This window comes from Neopsephotus bourkii, unplaced genomic scaffold, assembly GCF_033783945.1.
Source record: "Neopsephotus bourkii isolate Nb327-2 ecotype Australia unplaced genomic scaffold, CSIRO-AGI_Nbou_v1 NB_595, whole genome shotgun sequence".
Taxonomy (NCBI): domain Eukaryota; kingdom Metazoa; phylum Chordata; class Aves; order Psittaciformes; family Psittacidae; genus Neopsephotus; species Neopsephotus bourkii.
The window spans coordinates 2057524-2082313 of record NW_026901096.1 but is presented as its reverse complement, the minus strand read 5'-3'; the positions used below and the strand labels follow the sequence as shown (position 1 = coordinate 2082313).

The 24790-nt window shown below is 47.1% G+C and overlaps 1 protein-coding gene across 3 annotated transcripts in view; it reads left to right on the top strand.

Moving 5' to 3' along the window:
• The window catches only part of HPCAL1 (hippocalcin like 1), a 78728-nt gene that overhangs the window by 5988 nt on the left and 47950 nt on the right, over positions 1–24790 (top strand). The window contains exon 1 of one of the 3 annotated variants that reach the window (XM_061351739.1): positions 10502–10789. The exons of 1 other annotated variant lie outside the window; for it this stretch is intronic. The gene's annotated coding sequence lies outside the window, so the exon portion shown is untranslated. Of the gene's footprint in view, positions 1–10501; positions 10790–18586; positions 18772–24790 lie in introns of those variants that run through there. One more of the 3 variants, XM_061351741.1, reaches the window with a different exon arrangement.

The window sequence follows — 24790 nt, the reverse complement described above, 5'->3', positions numbered from 1 at the left end:
CTTTACCTGTTATAGGTGGATGTCACCTGTACCATTGTGGGTCAGGAGGGACTGCAGTGAGGGTGGGGACCAGTATGCCTGCAGAATGGGGCAGTTCCAAAGGCCCCCCACATTCTGGCTGAAATGAAGTTGAGCTGGGGTGCAGTGGGTGGCTGAAGGGGACAGACTTCTAGCCTGGAGCCAGAAGCTGGGGAGAAGTCAGCAAACTCATTTTGCTGGCTGGGAGTGAGTGGACATGCAGTCAGGTGGCCAGGCTCTGGGGGACACATCCAAAGGGTGTCTCTGAGGGCTGTAGGCTGCGAAGATGTGTCCTTACAGCCTTACAGGCTTTGTTTGAATCCCACTTGAGCTGGAAGTTAGGAGGTGTGTTTGGAGGACATGGAGGCACCAAAGCACAGAGCTATGAGGCTGCTGCCAGCACAGCTCCTCTGGCTTACTCAGCTGGGGACAGAGTGGTCTCCAGTGCAGGTGTGTGGAGCAGTGCCTGTGATGCAGTGTCCTTCCCTCCCTCGCCAGGCTCATCCTGTCTGCCCAGGGAGTCACCGCCACTGAGCCCTTTCCCTTGGAACCTGCCACTCACACATAGGGGGGTTTCCATCGCACAGAGCGCTGGTGAAGGGAAGGGTCCATGCTGCAGCTGCCAGGCTCTGAGCAGGACCCTGGCTCCCCTGCGGTTGGCTCTGCAGAGGCAATACAGCAGTGGAAAATGAGATGGAGCCTCTTCTGCCTCCCACATCCTCGTCTGGGTAAGTGCAGTGTGTGTACTTTAATTAGCAGTGATACATGAGGGAGACAGGAGATGAAGCAACACTCAAATTAAATATCTGCAGAGCTGGTGAGAAGGTAAATATGAGCTCCCAGACTTGGGGGATTTTTTTCAGTCCCTTCTTCTGCAACAACAATTTGAGTTTTAATTTAAAAAGCAAAGAAATCATTGTTGCACCATATTTTTTTTTCCCTAAATCCATCACCTTTGTGGTCCACCTTCACAGGCCCTGGGGCTTTATGGCATGGCAAAAGCCAGGGAGGGATAGCTGGGTTCCCACTGCAGGGGAGGAGGCCAGATCCCTCCCAGATACAGCTTTGCCTTAGGCAAAAGGCTGCTGCTCCCATGCTGCAAACCCACGGGCAGGGTGATGGATTGATGCCTGCATTACACCACCAACCCTCCTGCAGCGTATCACACTTTATCAGGAGCAAAGCACAAAAGGTTTGGGTCTTTCCTCAGGGATGGAAGCTTCAGTGATCTGCTAACCAGCCTGACTCCTCTCTCCCATCACTTTGCACTGCTGGGGGGACTGTGGGTGCACCTCTGCTCCCACAGTCAGGAAGTGCCACGCACAGCCATGTGCTTTGTAGCTCTGCCCATCCTCAGGACATCTGAACACCTCCAACTGTTATGCTGAGCATTCTGTTCCCTGCTGGCATGGGTTGAGGCTTCCGACTGAAAGTGGATGGGATACTGAACACAAATGTTACACGTGTCAGAAGGATAAATGAAGGTTTATTGAAGGATAAATTAACCTTACGTTTCAAAATCGTTGTTTCTTAAGTGCCTGATTTCCTCTGTGCCCTATATGACAGATTTTTGTTTGTTTTTGTAAATAACTTGGTATTTCATTATTGAACAAAGCATGTTCCACAGCGAAATATGGTTTCTAATGCATTTTAAACTGGTAAATGCAAAGTATTCACACCCCCTTTGTTACAATTTCACTTTAATAATGACTTCGGTGTTTCGGTATGAGTCAGGCAACAACACAGGAATTGCTGAGGAATTTTGCTGAAAACCTCTCTGAAAAACCAGTTATGAGTCAGAGGAAGCACAGACGAATTTTACTGGTTCAGGCCTGGCTTGGTTGGGTCTGTAATTTCAGAATCCAGATTCCACATCTGGAATTGTCTAGAGCTCAGTTATTAATAGGATGTCTGTATTTTCATTTGAACACCACCACTGAGAGACCGGACCTACCTTGGGGAGGGGAGTGGCCACTAGTGCTGGCCTCTGCCTGGAGGAGGGGACCCTACTAGAACGGGAGATTTCCTGCAGAGATGACTCAGGAGAAAAAACCTTTTTTCCAATGGAAAAAAGCATTGCCAATGTGAAAGAAAAGACACTTGAAGACCCCAAAGGCTCCAGAGTCCCTACTTCTTGCTTTCTGCCCCTGCTAGTGTAACTTGTTTACCTACCTTTTTGTTACCAAACATGAAATTTTATATGCCATTAAATGTTGGCTATTCCCAAAAAGAGCCTAAAGCAAAGCCGCAGTTGCGTTGCTCTTGGAGTTCATGTGTGCAAGGGCAGAAATGTGCTCTTTGCATGGCTGAAGCCAAACTGTACATTAATTAATCAGTGCTGAGACTCTTATGTGAAAGGTGACCCATTCCAGCATTTTTTAGGAATTCATCTGGTTTAGGAACTTGATTACTTCTTAATCTCTGTCAGCATGAACAGATATCTCCAAAATCTCTGTCAGAGGGAATTACTGTCGTTCAGATACCCCCAGCATGGAGTAAGTAACTGAATCGCTCTTCCTTGCTTGGGTATCATTTTATATAAAACAGGACACCTGTATCATAATATGAAAAATCTGGTGGTATCTGCATGGCAATGTGAGCACAGAGGAGCTGCTGTGGCTTTAATAAGCTGTGCCACTGTTTGCCTTTGAACGCTGCTGGGCGGATCAGCTGAGAGCGGCCGCACCAGCGGGTGACTTGAGCACCAGGTACCTTGCCAGATCACTGTGGGATGCTGATGAAAACATGGTGTCATGCATTGTCCAGGATCCTGCTAGCAGGCTCTCTTATAGGATTATTATCTGTTTGTTTGGACGGGGAAGAAAATATCCTTCGCTTGAAGCAAATTGCCTCATGGTTTGTGTTGTGATACAAAGTGATTATATATCCCTGAAGGCTGAAACTGATTTTAGTTGCAAAGTTGCTGCTCCTCTCTGTTGATCTTACAGAAAAATGCACGTTTTGGTGGTGCCGTGGTAAAGGTAGGGCAGGATGCTTGGCAGGGCTAGAAAATAGCCTGCCCTTGGGAAAAGTCCTCCCATTTCAGCAGGAGTCCTCTATATTTTGGTGTGATATCCCCATTGGGTGAGAAGCACCAACAGGGGGGATACTGCTCCCCTTTGTACCTGCCCGAGGCCCACCATGTCAATGGGTCTTTTTGCTTCCCCCTCCTCCTGCACCCACCAGGTCGGGCACCAACTATGCATCACTGCCTGTCCCAGCTAAACCCGTCCCAGCTAATCCCAGCACCCAATGAGTTGGAGGCCCTGCAAAGCCAGGAGGCTGCTGCTCAGCCCATAGGCTGCTGTAGCTTTGCAGGATCATGTGTTGGGTTCTCCAGCTGATGGGAAATGCATGTGGACTTTGCAGGTGAAGGCCGGTCAGTGAAACATGGTTGTCTTATGCTTGAAATTAAGTACAGTTTTCATTTGAAATCAAAGCTTGTGGCAGCAGACCTGGGACGTTCCTGCAACAGCATGGAGGATCTGGTGATTATCTAAATGAGGAATCAATACCACCATTTAATTATTAGTACACATCTGTCAAATGCCCAACAATGTGATTACCCTATTTAAGTATTTTCTCCAGGCATAAACCAACCTTTTCAAAGTTACTAACTTTTTTCTTGTTGAAAGTGTTGTTAATTAATACCTTTATTGTCCTCCCCTGTGATTTGCTTTCTCTTAATTACCAACAGGAGCAATACAGGAGTGCTCCATTGCCTGTACCAAAATTAATCGAACTTCCTCCAAATTGCACTGAATGATCCACATGGCTTTGCCTTCAGGTACTAAGTAGGAAATCTTGATCCCATGGAAAATGCTGCTTTACGAGGCCCTCTGTTTTCACAGAATCACAAAATGGCTTGGGTTGGAAGGAACCTTCAAAAGTTCTCTAGTCCATCCCGCCTGCAATGAGCAGGTACATCTTTAGCTAGATCTGGTTGCTCAGAGCCCCATCCAGCCTGACCTTGAATGTTTCCAGGGATGGGGAAACTGTTCCAGTGTTTCACCACCCTCACCATAAAAAATTTCTTCCTTATGTCTACTTTGAATCAACCCTCTTTCAGCTTAAAGCCATTACTCTTGTCCTATCCCAATAGGCCCTACGAAAGAGTTTGTCTGCATCTCTTCTATAAGCCCCCTTCAAGTATGAAAAGGAATTTCAGTATTAAGCATTTCAGGGTGGATTTATGCAGATGGGAATGGTGTGAGGACATGGATGACCCGGCAGGAACCTGGATGAGGGGTGCAAATGTGATGCAAAAGCCCCTTAACTCCAGAGTGGGGGGGCAGCAGCTTCCTGATGCTGGTGTGTGGGGTTCCCCGGCTCTCACAGGGCTCTGGAAGGCATCCCAGAGCATGCAGGCTGGCAGAGCACTAAATCAGCATCTTGTTGGCTTCAACATCCCAGAAAGCACCGTCGGGTTTCTTTCTTTCCCTCTTTTGTTCAGCCATATGAAAAAAAGCGGTCTGAGCAAAACTGAAAGTCCCTGTGGGGAAATACCAGGTTTACTGTATCATTCAGTATTGCCCTGATTGAACAAAAATACTTTGTTTTGTTTTGCCTTTTAAAGCTTTTGTAATGCCAGGCCAAACCACTGATTTTCATTTAGACACACTGGTATTTCTCATGCTTAATTTCTGACTCTTGCATTTTCCTGTTGTGGTTCAACATGGAAAATGTAACAGCATTGATGCATAGAAACACTTGAATCTTCTTACTCTATTCCACCTCTCTCAGCATAAATCTGCCACATTGGATCACAAAACCAGAGTTCATTCTCTTACATCTCACAGACACAACAGTCTTTGAGGGCTACTCTGCTCTGTGGAAAATCATCCATTTCGAAGGCGCACTTAACTTTCTGCTTGGACAAATTAGACATGTCATTTTGTGTTTTGAAATTGCTGCTGCTGCCAGTGTGAGGAAATAGCCCGTGTGGGGATGCCAAGTCCAGGTGGGAATGCTGCAGGATCATGGGCAGACACCCAAGGCCCTGCTGCTCTGCCCTGATAGCAGGTATCCTCGTGTGTAGAGCCCGCAGGATAACTGGGTTGTTGGTAGATGCAACTTGAAATAAGCATGTGCAGGCTATGGAACACAGGAAATTCCCCTGGCCCCACACTTTGTTTGATGGTAAATCCTAGCAAACATTGTGGCAAATCCCTCAGTGCAAAACTGCACCGCAGGGAGAAATGAGGCTTTCTATTTTTCCCTATTTAGCAAGGCTTTTCCCTTTTTGTTTAAGAAGCTTTAATATTAAAATCTTACCTAAACCACCTTAGTGTCTTGCATAGCAACTGCAGCCTGGGAGGCACAATCAGGTCCTTTTTAGATTTCCATGTAATAAGCTACTAAACAACAGCAAATAAAATGAAAATGTGCCGTTTAATTCATAAATTCTTCATCTCTGTCAGGGCTGATGTTTTTTAATATTGCCACCCCCAGTCATTCTATTATCAGAGGGAAAAACCAGGAAGCCAAATTTCTTTTCATCATTACTCTCTCTGACTTTGAAAAGGACACCAAGTGTTCTTATACATGTAAATGTGCCTGATGGCTTTGGCTGTTCATGAGTTAAGTCCCCTGTAGTCGCTAGGATATCCCTGGGGCAACCTTAATACAAATGTAGGTAGCAGAGTGAGTTTTTGTCTTTGTCCAGCTGTGCAGGCACACATCTGCTGTTCTCAGGCTTACTGCCAATCATCACCGCTCTTAACAGTTCATTTCTCCTTGTAGGGGAAGAAAGCACCCAAGACAATCTCCTGCTAAGAGAAAGCAGAGCAATCATGCAAAGATGGAGTACTGCCACTATTTCTGCTACTTATTTTTTAATCTATCTGACGTTACTGGCACAGTGGCAGGCATAGCAAGTAGGTTGGAGATGAAAAAGCATGCAAAAATTACATTAAACATCGTGTTGTAGCTAAATCTGCTGAACGCCCATTTGCCCTTGCTCCACATTATATCATTCAAACTAGACAAAGAGACTCTAGAGGGTACTGCCAGATTCGCCCCTCCTGCCTCTCCCCATCCTCCAAGGTCATTTTAAACAGGCCAGGAAAGTGCGCTAGAAGATACTGCAGGGAACAATCCTGCTTTGGCAGGAAAATGCACTGTAAAAATCTACCTGCTCATTTCCACCTCCAGTTTCTGTGATCCAGACGACTGACAAAACCCCTTGGCATATTTGTTTTGGTAGTGTGTAAATACTGGGTCTGCCTGCTCAGGCGATGCCGCCTGTCCATACTGCGGGTGAGAGCAATGTGTGCAGCTGGCATTTCCCAGGTTATGTTTTCTTGCCTGTTAAGTCCCACTTGGAAATGCAAAGGAGAGCAAAGAAGGGTTAAACTGGTAAAGCCCGTCACCTGGTAGCAAAAAAATGGGAGGCTTTATAGATGAACACCCAGGAGTTTGTTACTGGAAGACAAAACTTATCAAAGAAAATAGTTCTGATGAACAGTTTTGTCTCTATTATTTCCCCAAGCACCTGTCATCCATCTTGGCTTTATCACAATGAAATAACAACTGCCTGCACCACTCCTTTACTATTTTCATTTGTGTTTCTCTGAAGTGATTCTTCAGTGAGGGATTTCCAAAAGCAAGATTCTAACAGGATGAAGAAAATAATTACAGTGTCTTTTGAAAGGTTGCCTTCTTGCATCAAATGTAGGTTGTGAGGCAGCTCAGTGATGGGGGGGAGGGGTGCTCCTGGGGGTGCTCTTCCAACTACTTGTGTGAGGCTGTCCTGCAAATGCCCCATCCAGTCAAGAGCTCCCTCCCAGGCAAAACTCTGGTCAGTGGTTCCCCCCAGAGAAGTGCCATCTGCCTCCAGGACAGTGTGGATACAACCAGGGTGATCGTGTCCACAGCCCACAGCCAGAAGACATGCTTTTACTGTCACTGCCTGCAGTGGAAGCACATCCTGGCTCTTACGACAGAGGCAGATCAAGGCCTCTCAGACCCACACAAACTTTGCACCAAGACAGATGCCCTGAAAGCGGACAGAGCAATTGTCTGCCTTCAAGGATACTGCCAGCTCTTTCCATCCCAACAACCATGACAGGGATCAGGAGACCAACAGGGAAAGAGCGGGATGAAGCCTTAATCCTTGCCAGCAGTTTCTTTCTTTCTTCTTTTTGGTGCTGGGCTGCCCACGTCAAGCTGATGAACTGCTCAAAAAAGGTAATATCGCTTTAATCTCTTCTTGAGTTAATCATGCCAAACCACAGGAAGGCAGGTAATAATTCAAGATTAGCAATAGCCTCATAAAGCTCACATTATTATGGCAGATATTAAAGAACAGCAGCATGCCACACAACTCAAACACTTTAGCTTCCACCTAATCCCTCGGTGATTAAACCCCAGACAGCAGAAGGAATTTCACGTAGTATCTTCAAATCCAGCATAGTTGGAATGATGCAGATGAATCTAATTTAATCCATCTTTGTTTCTTACTCCTGACTGTGGAACTAGAATGAAAAGCAGAAAGAAAAATCAAACGAAAGGTGAGATGCCAGAGCAGCTATGAATTTAAGTTTGGGAAGGTCCATGCTGGGTCATCATGTATTACAGATAGGCTTAACAACATACACTATCAAAAGAACTTTAAATAAGCCAGAAACACCCAGTGGGCCCAATTTTACAAACGCTTTCATAAAACCGCAGAATCAATTAGGTTGGAAAATACTCTTAAGATCATTGAGATCAACCCTTAACCCAGCACTGCCAAGTCCACCACTAAACCATCTCTAAATGCTACATCTACTCATCTTTTAAATACCCCCAGGGATGGTGACTCCATCACTTCCCTGCGCAGCCTGTTCCAATGCTCGACAACCCTTTTGGTGAAGACATTTTTCCTAATATCCAATCTAAATCTCCCCTGGCGTAGCTGAGGCCATTTCTTCTTGTCTTATCACTTGTTACTTGGGAGAAGAGACGGACCCCTACCTCTCCATTCTTCTTTCATGTAGGATGAATACAGTATTTCACAGGACATTAAGTTCTCACAGCAGTATACTCAAGTATGCATTTAAGCACTTAACATGAAAAAGTAACTACCTACATTCTCTGGTACATTCTTTGAAGAGGAGAGCAGCACTGTGATGCTGCAGAGTGGGAAGAGCAGCCTCCCCAAACTCATTGCAGGAATGAATATGCAGCTTCTTTTAATTTCAGGTTGTTTGTGAGCAGTTGACAACTTTCTACAGGCCATCCTTCCTTGTTTCCCAGGGGATTTCTATAACCTACAAATTGCATGTTATGAAGCAGTAGGGCTCAAAATCATCTGAAATCTTGGCGGTGTTTCTTTGGTTGGATATCTATTGGGGTTGCACCATCCTGTATCCAGTTACAACTGGAAGGGTGCAATTCTTGAAGAAAGAAGTTTGGTATAAGTGTCTCATTTGGTCCTTGTTGTGTGTTCCCCAGTAACTGTTGAATTGAGAATGATTTTCAGTATTTATGCAATTTATCATAGGATAATATAAAAAATGCTGGAGGGCTGAAAGAGAGGGGCAGCTGTGGGTACTTCTCATAAGTACTCACTGACCATACAATGTCCATGAGTTTCCAAGCACAGGCAGCTCCTGACAGAAGCATTTGAGAGCTGTGCTGAGCAGCGTGCAGTGAGGACACCCACCCAAGAATCACCCCAAACTGAGGCAGGGTGCTTGCATCCACCAAGCCCCATCGAACCAAGGCATCCCTGCAAGAAATCAGTGGCTGCAGGTCTCATCTCACAACCTGTCTGCTGCAGAATGCAGGGTTGTGCTGTGCCGAGGAAAAGGTGCTGCTGTTGGAGCAACCATGTTAAAAATGAAAGTGGAATTGAGTGCCATAAACTGTCTCATCTTGCCAGATGTCAGCCCCAAAGGTTGTAAATCACGGAGGCTTCAAGTAGGTACTTGCTCAGTTGCCACCTATTCCTGGGCTGCGGGTGGTGGTGTCACCCATGCCACCTCCCCCCTGGCAGAGCGGCTGGTGAGGCACAGTGACAGCCACAGCAGGGAAGGAATTACAGGGAAGTCATGGGGATTACTCACATGTAATCATCTGCAAGGAGAACCCAGTTTCAAGTATGTGAAGTTGGCAACAACAATGGTGGTTGCATACAGTTTTCCATTATATGTTCCTGGTCAAGCTGCTTGTAGTTTTAACTTCAGGTTCTTTAGTTTCCACACTTGTTCTTTGCCTTGGGCTGACATTTTTATTTATTTATTTTTCAAGCTGGCAAAATGGTTGAACTATTTCTGAAAGCCCTTGGAGAAAATGGTATTACTTGGTAACATTTTAATCTATTTGCCTCTGTGTATTCAGTTTCAACGGATTCAAGCTTTTGAGTACATGTGAAAGGGTTTGATGCTTTCTTTTTTTTTCCTGTCCTTATAAAAATCTGTTGGCCCCTGTGCAGATAAGCTTTGAAAAACTGCTGCTTTGGCGGTGGTGTTTTTTTTCTGTTTGCTCCTATCCCTCCTTGCATCCCAACGTTTGTCGCTAAGATCTTTAAGTATCTTTTTCCTGGTGTGGCCTTGATTTCAGTTCGGAATAGTTCTTATCTAGTGACTGCGCTCAGTGTGCTCACTTAGTCTCCTGTAAGTGGAGGCAGACTGAAAGCTACCGATAAGGCAACACTGGCAACTACATTAAATTCTCCATACGTTTTTGATTTGAAAACGTGCTGGGCAGGATCTGGGGAGGGAGATGGGAGATATCCTAACAAGATTCACTTTCTTTGTGCTGCAGGCCATATTTCTGAGCAACGCTTCCAGTTATCTCCCTCGGGAGGCAGATTAGCATCAAACCCTAAACCCGCTCCATTTTGTGGTGGGGTGCGCGGGCAGGCTGGGCACGCTCGTGTCTCGCACAGAGCCGCGACCGCCTGCCTGCAGCCGGACGGGACTACACCGACCGCGGACTCAGCCGAGGGTACCGAATTCACCTGCATCGCTGACAGCCCTGGTTGGGATACCCGTGGGATGGGAGGGGGCACCGCGGGTGGCAGGGGGCTCAGCGGGGCTGCAGTGCTCCCGTCCACCGGCCGCTCCGGAGCCGCCGCGTCCTCCCCGTTCACCGAACGCTCGCCACCTTCATCCGCGCTGCGGATGCGCGCAGGGCCCGGCGTGAGCCGCTGCCGCGGGAGTTCTGCGGCTCCCTCGTTTCCTTGTTTGCTTTGGGGTTAGAAGAAAAAAAAAAAGCATATATAAAGAAAAGAAAAATGCAAACTTTTTCCACCCGCCCCACACGCCGGCAGGGATGGCAGCGAGCGCCGCCGGGGAGGGCGCGCCCCCCGCAAGCGCGCAGCCCCGCGGAGCCACCTCTCCGCGCTGCCCCGCCGTCCCCGCACTTCCTGCCCGCCGGCGGCAGCGGCGGCGGCCCGGAGAGGCGGGCAGGGCGATACCAAGTGGCCCGGCTGGGCGGGAGCGGCGGCGGGCGGGCCGCCCCTGCTCGGGGCTCGGCGCTGCGCACGCCGCGGGGCGGCCGCGGAACAGCGGCGCGGTGCAGTGCGCTCCGCCCTCCCCCCCCCGGCGCGCCCGCTGCCCCGCCGGGGAAGTTGAGCTCCGTCCCTCGCTCTCCGCGGTCCCTCGGCGACGGCTCCTTCCTCCCCCTCCCTCCAATGCGCCTCCCGCTCATTTCCTCTTTTCCTCCCCGCTCGCCGCCGCTCCGCAGGCGCGCGGCTCGCCCGGGCGCCGCCGCGGAGTTGTAGCTCCCAGGAAGCCGCCGCGCAGCCGCCGCCGCCGCCGCGGGACCCTGCTCTGACAGCCGGGTAAGGGGCTGGGGCTGCCCCGCCGCTGCCCGCGGAGCGGCGCGGAAACTTTGGCGGGGCGGCGGGAGACCGCGCTGCCCTCCCTGCGGCGGGGACTGTAGAAGAGCGGAGCGGAGGTGGGGAGGGCGGTGAGGGGGCTTTAACCGGCTTTTGCAGGGGTATTTCTGCGGAGCGAGGGTGAGAAGGATCCCGGCTGGATTGCGGGTGCGGAGCGCTCCGCGCATCTCTTACTCTCCCGCGGGGCGCGGAGCGGGCCGGGGCTCGCCGGGAGCCCCCTTAGCAGCCCGGGGACGCGGAGCGGGACCCTCCGGCCCCGCCGCACTGAGGCTGCGGTGACAGCGCCCGCCGCGCCCCGAGCCGTGGGAGCGCCAGCGCTTTCCCCTTCCCTCGGAAAAAACGCGTATGCGCGTATCCGTGCGACTTTATTATGTTTGTGTGTGTATGCAGATATACGTGTGTGTTTATACACATGCAGCCCGCGTGTGTATCTGGGGTGTGTGTGAGTCTCGCTGATGATGAAGGGGGTTACGCAGCTAAGCTTTATGGTGGTTAATGGTTTACCCGGCGAAGTTCCCGCCGCATGAATATTGCAGGGTGTTTTGAGTCAACTCCTTGAGAGCCGGACTTCCTACTTGCCACCCTCCCAAACAGCCTCTAAAAATGCTGGCGTTTGCCTGTGGTGAGTAGGATTTTTTGGCTGTCATCCCCTGGGAGATGTCTGGGGTGCACTGGAAGCCAGATGGCTGCAGCTGAGGTCACCCCAATTCCCTGAACCTGTGTCTGCCAGCCACGGTTTGCATCTGGCTGCCGGGGGACCTGCAGGAGTGTGGGGCTCCAGTGTGCAATAGCTGCTGGGGTACCGAGAATCACAAGAAATAGGGGATAAAACAAGGCAAGTGTATTTACAAGTAAGTTTCCATGCAATAAGTTCCTGCTCGGTTTGGGAAAAGGTCACGTAATGCATCATCTAGAGCAAAGGACTGACTGGGAACAGCAGCTGGGTGTTCAGTAGGTCTGTGTCTTCTGCTTGCAGCTGGGTAATTTATACCTTTGTGACAAAATCCTGCTTTTTTCACAGGAATACTTAGTGGCAAGCACTGGAACTTGAGTGTTACCCTGTAATCCCATTCCCAGGTGAAAATCTGGAGGGGAGATCAGATTTTCTCTGTGGGGAAAAGAAAGAAAGGATCAACTACTCCCTCCCCAGAATACTCCCCAGTTTTCCCAGTAGGAGCAGTCTGTTACAGTTTCAGGTTCAAAAGCTCTTCTTGCCTGAGGTGAATCTGCAGCAAAGACCAAAGGGTTATTTCAGCAGCCCACTGGCATGAGAGTGCTGGCCTGCATGGGGTCCCACCAGCATCATCCGGTGCTTCCCGTGGCAGCCAGGGAGCAGAGCTGGAGAGGAGCCCTCTCTGGGGCGAAATACCCATCTCGCTCCTGGTCTCTCAACTCTTCTAGGTGCTTGGATCAGGAGCCCTTCTATTTGGGTGAAAGATCTTACAAGTGCATGTGTTTGATTTCAGATAGTGTGGTGGGGCTTGGGGGACAGGGCAGATCATCTCCCCACATCTTCCCTTTGGTCAGGTGAGGAGCTGCTGGCTAGCTAGCCAGACACATTGGCTTTTCCTGATACCTGTTTTTTGTCTTTGTTTCTTGCCTTGAATTTTGCATTTCTGTGCGTAGAGGAGAAAGTGTAGGAAACTGGGAAGGAAAAAAAGTGTGTGCTGCTATAGAGTAGCTGTCGCAACGCTGGCAGCAGCTCAGCTGAGGAGTCAGCTATGCTGGCAAAAAAGTGTGTTTTGTTGGCACAGCTAAGTGCATTCAGGGAATTGCAAGGGTGAGAAGAGTTCTGCGAGCTGCAGGAGTGGGGTTTGCGCTTGCAGCTGGATGCTTGCACGAGCAGGAACTTGTGTACAGGTAGACAAGCCTCTTGCGTTCTCTACTCAGGCTCTCTGTGCAGGCACAGGCAATGCTTTGCTTGCAGCTGGCACTGCAGTGCCTCCTCTGCCACCCGAGCGCATGGGCATGGCAATAACATGAGCCCAGTTGTTGGGAGACTATGGTAGAGATTACTTGGTAGCCTAAGCAACATTAAACTTGGATTATGGCTCTGCAAAAGAACAAAAAAGTAAAAGAGGCAAAAAAAAAAAAAAGAGAAAGCATGTGATTTGTGATTAGAAATGGTTGCAATTAAAAATACTCATGCAATGTGATTTATTTTTCTGTCCAAGCACGACAGTATTCTTCTGAGTGTCAGTTACTTTGACGTGAGACAAGAATGCTGGTGGATGAAGGGGGCAGTTGTGAATTAAATGTTGGGTATATTGTTGGGGTTTTTTTCTTGGTTTTCATGATGTGAGTCTGTAGGGAATGAGGTTGTGCTGTCTGCATGTGCAAAATGCACTGGTATGGGAAGAGGATCTCACACTTTTCCAGAGAACTGCTGGTCTTTCTTTCAAGCATGGCTTTTGGGGCAGATCCGGTAACAAATGCAATATGTTTTCCAGTGAGTGGAAGAAAAACAGACTTTAAAAAAAAAAAAAAAAAAAGCGTTTTTCCTCATGTTCCTAGGATGCTTCCCATAATGTCGTATGTGGGATCAGTTTCTTTGTTGTCTGTATTAGAAAATGGTGTGTGTCCAACTTCAGTATCGTCATGGAGCTTAACTCAGACTGAAGTTAAATTTCTTTCATCAAGAAGTGATTTATCTTAGCTCATGTTTACTGTATTACTGTGTTGTATGGGATACTACCCATGGATTGTGGAAGGATTTGCTCTTGCAAAATTGTTGGGGCTTAGCCTTAATGAGCAGGAAATGTCTTAAATCAGTGCTTGACATTTCTGTTGTTCCAATAATCCTTCACCATCCTGAGAGGATAACAAATGCAAACAGTTACCTTTGGTTCCTCAGCCTATACGTGCATAAAAGCTTTCACAGGTTGGTCATGTTCTGCTAACCTGCTAATTAACCCGTTGATTTCTGCATTTCTTGACTTCCCCAGATAAGTATCTTCTGCCTATCGTCACACTCCCATAGCGAAGTAATTGTGAAACCTTCAACAGTGAGGGCATATACTTCATGAAGGAGCTCGTTACTTTACCTCCAGAGTCTTTCAATGGATAGGAGAGAACATTCTTCAGCTGAGCCTCCTGGAAATGTGACCTTTCAGGAAGTTCAGTGTTATATTGCTTAATGACTGGGAGACTCAGACTGCGGGATGAATTATTCATTCTCCTCCACTGATTGCACTGGAATTTGAAGGCAGGAGTGGATCCACCTTATAATCTAAGAAATATTGCAGTTCTTCTGGATTGCACTGCATGAAATACTCCTTTATTAAGAAATACTGCTTATAATTCACAGAGTAGATGTGTGAATACCACGGTGGAAGAGATTGCAGTGGTACTGTGATTTTTTCAGTGTTTCTTGTCCTCTAGGTTTTATCTTTTAAACTCAAAGAAAGCAGAAACTACTTTAAGGAAGTCTCCCTGGTGATCTGTTAGTTGAGATACCGTGGAAACCCTTGCCCTCAGCATTCCATGCAAAAGATGCTGGCTACAACCTGGTCAGCTTTCCTCTTCTCTTGCATGCCACGTGTTTCCTGATGATCAAACTGCCTGTAGCAAGCAACACAATCTACTTGAAATCTGGCTGGGGAAAAAAGCCCAACCAGAGTAACAAAACTTAGAGATAGCTATAGTTACATACGGTTCATGGTCCAGCCTTTGAGACCTTCTGCCAGTTTTTTTTGGTGAAATTTACAAAAATGTTTTCTCCTTGTTTTCTTTTTCTGCGCTCTATTTTCAAGGGAGATCAGGCTGCCTAAATGGGAAAGGGTGCAGCTGTGTAAATGCGTATTTAACAGCTGGGGATGGGAAGAGAAGGATGCTTCCTAGTGTTGCAGTTCCTGAAATCGTGACGTAGTCAAAGGGGTGTTCTGAGCTGATGGTTATTCACTTGGGTTGGAAAACACTGGATTAGGGTAACAGGGGCATCTGGAGGCTTCAAGGGTGCAAGGCACGGCTTGCACCTACAGAGGTGCTTGCTGTAATGAGGCATACTGAGATCCTGACACGCTTGCCAAGAGCAACAGCTAAACTTGGGCATCTGGTTTAGCAATTAAAGTATGTTTTTGTTTTGGACAATGGGTTTATCGTAATGAATTAACCGGACTGGTCAGAGTGGCAGAGGGGTTTGTTTTTGATTCCCCAACCGTGCAGCATGCCAGCATCAGGAATGTACTTCCCACCTGTGGAAGTGCAAGAAGCATTTCATCCTGAGTTCCCCCAAGGAGAAGGGAGCACTCAAGTGTACCTTCTGGTGCGCAAACCTCAAATTCTTGTAATGTCTTGAAAATACAAGCATATGATGGATGGTATAGCTTGCCATGGGATAAGGAAATACATTATGCTGAGGCTTGAAAGTTGGCACGTCTCATGCAAAGTCATTTTAGAATAGGCAGGGGTGGTGGCAAGTGGGAGGAGAAGGAAAAGAGATGCCTTCAGGGAGGCGGGAGCCAGCACATAGGCGTGCTGCAAGGCTTCCTCACTGCTTCTTGATCAGGTCTGCTTCACAAAGGCTGGTGTGTCTGTGCAGAAGGGATGCTTTGCCTTGCTTGCAGGTAGCAGGATTTTTCCTTTCCCCATTTCTTTTTTTCCTTCCTTTCTAAAGGGCACTTTGCACAGGATGCTCTGTTCTTGGCAGCTCACTCATGGTGTGAGGAGAGAAAGCTCACTGCTTTTGTCCATCTTGCAGATAGCCACTGTCAACGCCAGTTAGCATTTGCAGGGCATCCTTTCCTTTTTTCTCTCAGTGAAGCTTTTATTTTAGCAGGTAAATGGTGTTTCTCCAAAGACTGCTCATTGTCCTTAGATCTTACCTGGGGAGAAGCAGACTTCCCTTTGGAGAACAGTTTGGGGCTGGTTGATGCTAGCTGCTTGTGTGTGAGAGGGGAGTGGGATTTACAAAGGGGGACCCTGTGGATACATCACCATCAGCACTGACTTTAGTCTTGAAATGTGTGTTCAAAAGAAAGCAAGTGTACTTTGTGGTGCTTTGGAAAGGGTCTAGAAGTAACATCTGTTACATATATTAGAAGATGCTTGAAAACCATGTATCCCCTTTACCAGAGCTGAAGGGAAGGCAGCAGCTTGAAGCATAGGCCTGAGAGCACAGGCCTGTCAGGAGCTGCCTGGCCGGTGGGTATTGCGGGCAGCTGCATTTCCTAGTCCTGCAGTGGTCAGAGCACCATCCTGGAGCAAGCTGGGCTTCTGCTGGTCCTTCCAGTTTCCAATTCGAGTTTCTTCTTTGATGGTCAGTACCCCTGTGTCTTGTGTGGCCTCTCTCCCCACCCTGGTGTCTGTCTTCTAAAGCTCTTGTACCAAGAGAGCTGGAGTTGCTGTACAGGGGAGAGGGGAGAAGAAAGCAGAGTGAGCATAGAAGGCCCTCTGTGATTAGACACTACTGTGATTTTTGCTCGCTGAGTTCTACTGCTCCTGAGCTCGTGTATGTCAGCTTTGCTGCAGAGGGATTCTGGGGGGCTTCCTAGAAAATGGGTGCTTGTGTGTGCAAGAGTTTAGTAAAGGAGCTACTTACACAAAACAAACGGGGGTTGGAATGCAGTCCCCTTTTCGTGACCAGTCTCTGAAAGCCAGAATCATTTGAATGGGAATGAGCATGTGCCTCTCTCCTGGCTTTGCACAGTGAAGCCTGCTGATGGCTACATCCAATGGAGGGTGGCAGGCCAAGCCTGTCCCTGGTTAAACAGCCTGATTAACCTAAATCCCATGGCAAATGATTCCCCTTGGCTCAGTTAGGTTTGGTGTGAAGCAAACCCACTGAAATTAGTTGTGGGAAACCATTTCAGCTGGCTCCCTTGCCATTGGTAACACATCAGCTGGGGTTTTTTCTGGGTGCTGTACCCTCAGTGATGGCTGTGCCCACTTCTCAGGTTGTCAGGACAGGAGTTTGGCCCTTGCATGTGTGCCGGTCTCCCCAGGGAGCACCATGTGAGCCTGGGGGTGCTGCGCTCCTCCACACTGGGCTCACCCCAGCAGCAGCAGCTCTTCCTGGGCCATTCTGGGTCTCTTCTGAGGTTTTTAGGAGGTGTATTGAAAAATCTGTATTTTTTAATGGAAATTGGATTTCACTCCAGCTCTGGGTAATTTGTGGCTGCAGTCTGAAAGCAAATGAAAATGAGCTCTGTAGACTGCAGCCACAACTCTGTTCTGCTTGCGTTGTACTTGTTAAATTGACATTCATTCCTAAGTCTGCCCCTGAAGTTCTGTTACTAAGAGCTACGTTTTTCCTGGGAGATATGCAAAGTGAGGGAAGACCACCCTTCACTTTAAATTCATCTGCTAGCTCTCCTCTTCCATCTCCTTAAGGATGCCCTGAACCTGCCCGCTGACCTGCTCAGCCAGGCTTGTCCAGTGGGAAACCACCTGATGCTGGTGGCCCTTTGCAAAGAAACAAAAAGCGTCTTGTCCTGTTCAGATCACAGCAGCCCCCAAAGCAGCTTATATAGGAGGAATCTGTGACTCCAGTAATGTCTCCCTGACAGCCAGGAGGAGGAGAGGAGTCTTTCCAGGAGAAAATCCCATCGCTGACACCTGCCAAGGTACTTCTGGATCAGCCGGAATGGAGAACCAAAGCAGTTGCTGTGCCTGTCACAGGAGGAGGTCTCTGTTCTGACAGAATGGCTTATTGCACATGGGTTTTGCCAGATCTGAGCTGCTCAGCCGCACCGACTGTGATTTCTCCTCTCAGATCTGCTGCTTGCCCGTGTCTTTCATCACCCCCGATGGTGACTGTTGGTGGGCTTTTTGCAAGGTGTGTGCTGCAGCTTTCCAGAAGTCCTGTCCCTTAAGTAAGGCAAGCTGCTACGAACTGACAGCACCAGAAACAAGTCGATGTATGGAGTGCTTATTTTTATGAGTGTAATTCAGAAAACTTAGTTTGTAAGTGAATGTGCCCTTGCTGCCCATTTCCACAGCTCTGGCTTGTTGCAAGACACAATCAAGGATATTCTTCTTAGCTTAGCCGTTATCTTCTGGGCACTGAGCTTCACAGCCAGCCCTTGGCTAGTCCTTGTGTTAGGACATTTAGAGCTAGGTGCAAGCTGCATCTTGGTTCCAAGCTTTGTTTTCAGATGCTTGGCACCCGTGGCAGGTGCTGGGATTTTGTATTCCTCAGTAACGGCCTTGATAGCATTTTATGCTTAGTGGGGATGCATGTCTCTAACAGAATTCTCTGCCACACTTGCTCCATCTCATGCAAGCACTGCAGGAATGTTTTTTGGGAAATTTTAATATTCTTGAGCTGTATGCATGCAAAAGGCTGGGCTGACTATGGAATATTAATGACTGCTCAGGGGTTTGTAAGGAGCATGCCTCCAGGTGTAGCAGTCATTAGACAGGAAGGCGAACTACATGTAGCTTTTAAGTACCATGAGGGGTTGGGTCAGTGCTGTGCCTCCTGATACCCATGCAAGCACACTTGCTGTCCTGTGCCCAGTGTTTGGGTGGACTCCAATGTGAGGAGGATGTGTAGGCACTGGGGAGAGCGGTGCTGCAGGCTGAGCTCCTCAGCCTGACCACCACTGCTGCCTCTGTCTGTGGCAGTGTTTGTGACATCACTGTGCCAGGTTCTGCGGCTCTGGCTGGAGCCCATGGTTCAGTGTGGTGAGAGGTTTGCAGGCTGCTCACTTGCCATCACTTGTCTCCTCTCCTCCGCCACCTCACCCTGCTGTCCACGTCAAGCCGTGGAGACACCAGCCTCCATTTAAACACATTTCTTAATGTCAGTCAGCCGTAGGAGAGGGAAAAATCCCTAACCACAGTAGCAATGGTGACAGATCCTGAAGCATAGACTTAAAGGTGGTCACCCATCAGTCTTCTCCAGGTGCGTGGTTTTACGCAGGTTGTGTGGCTCCCACCAAGTAAAAAGAGGAGGGGACTTCAGTGGGACAGCCCGTGCTAAGGTAAGCTGTGGACTTTGGGAGGCTGTTCTGACAGACCGAGGAAGACCCATCAGCCTGGAAGAATCTTTATCACCCGAGGTTGATATTTTAGAGCCTCTAAAGCCATGATGGATATGTGCAGGAAGTTTTGCTCTTAATGTTGCTTTTCCAGCTCTGTGGAGGGTAACAAGACACTGGTGTGTCTGGTTTTTGCTTTGCTTTCAAGGTGGTTTTCCCCTTGTAATTATAAAGATGAGAATGTGTCATTAATTTTAAATGAATAAATGATCTGCCCAGGGGCACTAGTTTGTGATAAACTCGATTTAAATGCAGCTGCATATTCTGTGTCTGGAGTGCATTTGTTAGGTAGCGTAAAAGAGCCTCAATATGCAGAGAGGGTTAAGGTTATGTGAGGCACCTTGTCTGTGCCATAACAATATCACTGAAATTTTGTTTTTTAATAAATTCAGGCTTCATTCAGTCCTTGGAAAGTTTTTGAACTCTTTCAACTACTCGGTTATGTGCCTCCACCTGGTATCTTAGCTGGTACAGATTCAGAATCTCCTTTGGTAAAAGGTAGTTAACACTACGTCCTGCGTAGCTGTGCAGAAGACCTTATTTTAGCAGATACCTCCCTTCCCATATCCTTCCTTATTCACTCTATCCCTCCCAAATCATTATTGTGTAAATTGAACGTAATGTTTAGTTTAGTGCATCCTGTGAAGCAGAGAAATGCAACTGAAAAGGAGGCTAAAAATGGAAAGAGAGAAACTTCCTGGACAATCAATGTGTAATGACATAATTTAGTTAATTGTACTGAAAAAAAAGTTTAAAGAAGGAAATAGAGTAAATAAGTGGCACTGTTCTGTCCCCAGCTGCCATGTATCCTTACCTGTAGGTTGACTGCTTGTTTACAAGTCAGACCAGGCAGTATGTGGCATTTGTAAATAGTGGTTTTGGAAGAAAACCTGACCAAAACAACCCTGCAATTCAATAACGGGAAAATTTTTAGGTGAAAATAGTTCATCTTGTTCTGTCACCTGAAATTATATTAAAGAAAATGTAATTCTTTTAGTCAGCAGAGTGTTTGAATTTCCATACCTTCCCTTCTTTCACGCAACTTCTCGGGAAATTTAGTGCAGTATGTGACCTTACTTTGGGGTAACATCAACTTACCCAGCTTGGCTTCTAGTCTTATCCCTCGTGCTGTCTTGAAAAAGCCTTTGCTTACCCTTGGATTTGTAAAGCTTCCTTACACTGTTGTGGTTTCCTTTTTGTTGTTTCTGTGGAACCCAAGTTTGGGGTGCGTTTAAAAAAAAGACAGAGAGCTTTGCTTTTGTAAAACTGTGCTAAGGACTGCAGATATTAATTACTCATTGAATTGGGTGGAGGAGATGTTTAGACAGCTTCCTCATCCCTCTGAAGAGAGCATGATACGGGCATCCTCAGTGGCCAGAAGTTATCAGCCAACTTGTGAGAGGGTCTGTTAGGAGGCACTGGAGCCAAACCTAGGTGTAGTACAAAAATGCAGTTTTCAGCTTTGAGTTGAAATGAGCAAAACTCCTCCAAAGCCAGGGGAATTGTATCTGCCTTCACTGAGATGAATCTGTGGTGGTGTTTCCCATGGTATATTTCGTGATATGCCTCGCTGGCGTGCGTGTTTCTCCTTTGCATGGGCTTCTTTTGGTTTCCATTGGTTTCCTGGTTGTTTCCCTGAATCTGGCAGGGATAATTGTTTGTGTTATGATAACACCAGCCAAAGATAAGATTCTCGTACCACACACTTCAGGCTGTTCTTTAGTCAGTGGTTTAACCACTACCTTGCAGCTGTGTCCAATAAATAAACCTTCAGGGATGCTCAGACTGGGGTTTTTAGAGATGTGAAACAACTGCTAATTTACATTCAAGCTTTTTGGATTGTACTCCAAGAGTGTCTGTGCTGTAAAGACAACTCCAGCACAGCAGACATGGAATGAAGATGTGCAGGGCAGCATGGAATGTTCCCAGAAATCCCACAAATTTTGAGGGGATAGATGAAAGGGATTTGATTTAGATTAGATAGTTGGAAGAAGTTCTTTACTGTGAGAGTGGTGAAGCACTGGCACAGGGTGCCCAGAGAAGCTGTGGCTGCCCCATCCCTGGCAGTGTTCAAGGCCAGGCTGGATGGAACTTTGAGCAATCTGCTCTAGTGGAAGGTGGCCCTGCCCATGTCAGGGGTTGGAACTGGATGAGCTTTAAGGTCTCTTCCAACCCAAATAATTCTAGGATTTCTGTGACTTCTGTGAGCCCAACTCTGATGTCTCACAGCTAAGGTGTGTTGTTCCTGCTTGGGTGGGAGCACAAGTCACAGTCTTGCAAGGGCTCTTACTTACTTGGAGAGTTGACATTTAAGCACACAAGCAAACATCTTGTCATGCTCTCAGGATAGTAGACTTACCTGATAGACTTGAGTGGCAAGGGAAACCAAAGAAAAACCTTCTGCCAGGGCAGAGATTACAGCATCATTCCTGCAACACCCAGCAGCCCCACTCTTCCTGGGTTTTCTTTTTTCTTTTTTTTTTTATCCAGTAGTACAGTATCCACCAATGTTTATTCTGTCTTCTCTGCTGAGAGGTGGACCTGGCTTTGCATTTTAACCTCACTGTTACAGGTTAAATTCTCCAAGCAGTGTCAGGGTGGTTTTGTCAGCAGGTAGGTATCAATGATGCTGCATCAGTTGTCCTGGGAGATTGCAGGAGAAAGTCTGAAGGCAGAGAGGTGGCAGGGGTTGGACACCTTCTGAACATGAAGGCTGCTTTACAGCATGAGAAATCAAAGTAGCCTGGGAACCTGCCCAGTCTGTTCAGTCAATAGGTGCAGGAGGTGCTCCAAATAAGCAAACACAGCCTCCAAGGAATGTTTTGAACTCTTCCCGGATGCTGTTTCCTGAAACTGTCATTGCTTGGTGTTTCCTTCATGCTCTGACAGCCGCTTGGTTGCAGTCTTCCCCATGAGAAGCAGTGCTTCACTATGGTGACTGCTGGGAATCTTAAAAGAGTTTTTGGGCTGTGCAGCCATCTCACTGCATATGTCCAGTTTGATGCATTCAGATTGAGATTCACTGTTGTTACTGTCATGGTGACAGCTGGAAGCAGGCATAGGCTGTTACCAAAGATGATGCACTTGTGGCTTGGCTGAAGGCCTGGGGCTCATGGGAGTGACATTCATTCTATGACTTAACCCTGTGCTTCCTGAGATGTTCCTGGGACATCAGATTCACATTGCAGTGGTTGGATTGTAATACATTTCTGGGGTTGTTGCAAGCATTTGGCTTGCAACACCCCCCCAGCACAAGTGCTGGCACACCTACACGTGCAGTCTGGGTGCATCCACAAACATGTAGATGCGCAACAACCAGTGGTGAGGTGGTGAGTGATGAGCTGTCTGGCTCGGGGGAGCTGGAGGAAAATTAGAATACAATAGTTCACCTGGAAGGGACCTACAGTGATCACATAGCCCAACTTCATAGCAAGTGACAAGACAATTCATTTCTTGTCTGTCCATGCACTAATGTAAAGGGGACTGCAAAATTCTGTCTCACAAGCCCTCACCAGTTTCCATTTGCAAGATAAGAAAAGAAAAACAAAGAAACATATTTTTGTAAAACAGCAGAGTCTAGTTGAAAAAGAAATTTTAAAAGGGAGAGCAAAGGCTTCATATAGTGCTGCGGGTTACCTTCTGTGCCGCATGCTGGTTTGCAGGCAGATCACACCATCCCCAAATGTAGCAGCATTAATAGCAGTATTGATTTGTCTTAATGCAGTTATGAAAGCTGAACCTTGGAGGTGTGGGAGGGCCTTATTGGGAATCAGCATCAAGACTGATGAAGGATAGAACAAATGAAGTCTAGAGCAGGGCAGGGTAAAGTAGTGGCCATTAAAGGGAGGAAAGTGTCCACAACACTTCAGGCTTCTCTATCGTGAAAGGAATCTACTTAATGTATAATCTCTATGACTCGCAGCAAAGGAATGGGGTTAAAATCACTTTGAAAAACAAGAAAAAAAAGAAAAATAAAGGTGTCTGCAATGGTTTTGGTGCAAGCTAAGGCAGGTCCAAGGATGCTGTGGGATGTGGCAGAGCTGCAGTGCCTGCAGGGGAGGCAGGGGTGGGTGATGTGTGACTGCTGGAGGGGAGTTTTACCCCTGCCAGATGGGTCAGAGTGTGGTCTGGAAAAAACTGTTTGCCACTTTGGTTTCTCCAGGCCATCAATGAAGCACTTTTTGTAAGGAGGATCTTTGGAAATGATTCTTTGGATCAGTCTCATTTTCAAAGAGTTTTGCTAGCAGGTCTGAAAATAGACAGATGCACTCGCCTCTTCCTGCCCAGTCTCCAAAGTTACTGACATCTCTCCCTTTAATTCTGCTTTGTAATTGAATTTCTGCTTTAGTTGCTTCTTCTAATTCAATTATGCCTTACTTTTAATTACTTTTAAATACTTCATGTGCTGTTCACATAGAAATTAATGTGTGATGTCCGGTTACCCTCTACTCCATTGGGTTAGAGCAAAGGTTTTGTATGATTATAAGAATTTAAAAAGCCTTTTTTTTTTTTTCTGAAAGCCTTCTGGTATGCCAGAATCTAGCTGAGGACTGGGAAATGCCATCTGTTTTGAACATATACATATGGCCAAATAATCTTGCACTATTCAGTAAGGTTTGTTGAATGGGTAAGGTGTGACAATTTTGTATTAGAACACAGAAGAGAAATCAGAAGAGCTTCTGGGTTGTGTTTCCTATTTTTTTGGTGACTGGCTTCAATCCTTTCTTTGCCTTTCCATTGGGTTTCCATTGGCAACTTGGAGAGATAACATCCATCCCTGCATAAAATGGGGATGCTAGGCTTTCTTCCTAAAAAGATGTTGAAGCTGAAGTTATTTATTTAAATGCTTGTATTACTGTCAGGTTGCAACATTTGTGAGTGCCTGGACAGGAATCTCAAGAGTAATAGAAGATTTCATGGTGTCTTGGATCTTCCTTCCTGTGAGCAGAAGATAAATGTAGTTAAAATCTGCTCTGACAAGAGAGGATACCAGGATAAAATAGAGACTCACAAAATGATTTAGGGAGCAGTCTTAAGAGCTTTTATCTTTTTGTTTATTTTTAGTTCCAGGTTCTCTGGGCCTTAGGGAAGGGTTTGTTTAAAACAAGTCCCCAGATGTTGGGAGGACACATATGGACAGGTTGGTCTTCAGTAAAAGCTGGTCAACCAGCACCAGCAGTGATCAGGGGAGACTGCACCTGCAGGGGGTGGCTGGTGACCCTGGGGCAGGGTGGGATGCCCTGAGCTCACCTCCATGACACTTGTCTTGTTATCATTTGTAGAAGGAGCTGGATTTCAACTACAGTCTGCTTCACTTTTGTTCTTTTCAGTTTCTTCCGGGTGATTAGTTCTGAAAACCGGTGGAGAATTTGTGAGGTTTCCATAACAATGAAAAAGAAAAAAATATCGTGCTAAATTTTTAATAAGGAGGAGATGGAATTGCAGTACAGTCACTCTGACCTTATTATGGTATTTTTCCCACCCAGGCATCTTCTGGGTGCTTGTGAGTAACAGCGTGGATTAGTCTGAAACGGATCATGTCAGACATCCTTATTTCCTTGTACAGCAGGGCATGGGTCTTGTGGATAGAAGAAGAGCAGATGATAGGATGCACTTTAATCCTAGCTAGGTTTTTGGCACTGTTTTGATATTCTCGGAAGCTAGGGAAAAGAAATTTTGGTGAAACTTTTTCCTCATGGAAGGTACAGTTGCAGGTGTGCTAACCCTGCTCCAGGCTTAGCTCCGGTATGTCACCAAGCTCAGAGGAAGTACAGTGTGGGATTTCTAGAGGTGGACCCTGTGGCTTGGGTCATTTTAATTGATCCATTTGATAAAATGCTGGTTTAGACTCAACAGGTAGCACCAAGCTCTAGGAGATGTTACAAGCACTTGGGGGAGGGATTAGATGTTCAAATGCCTGTAGACAAAAGCAAAAAATTAACTTGTAGGGTCCATCATTCAC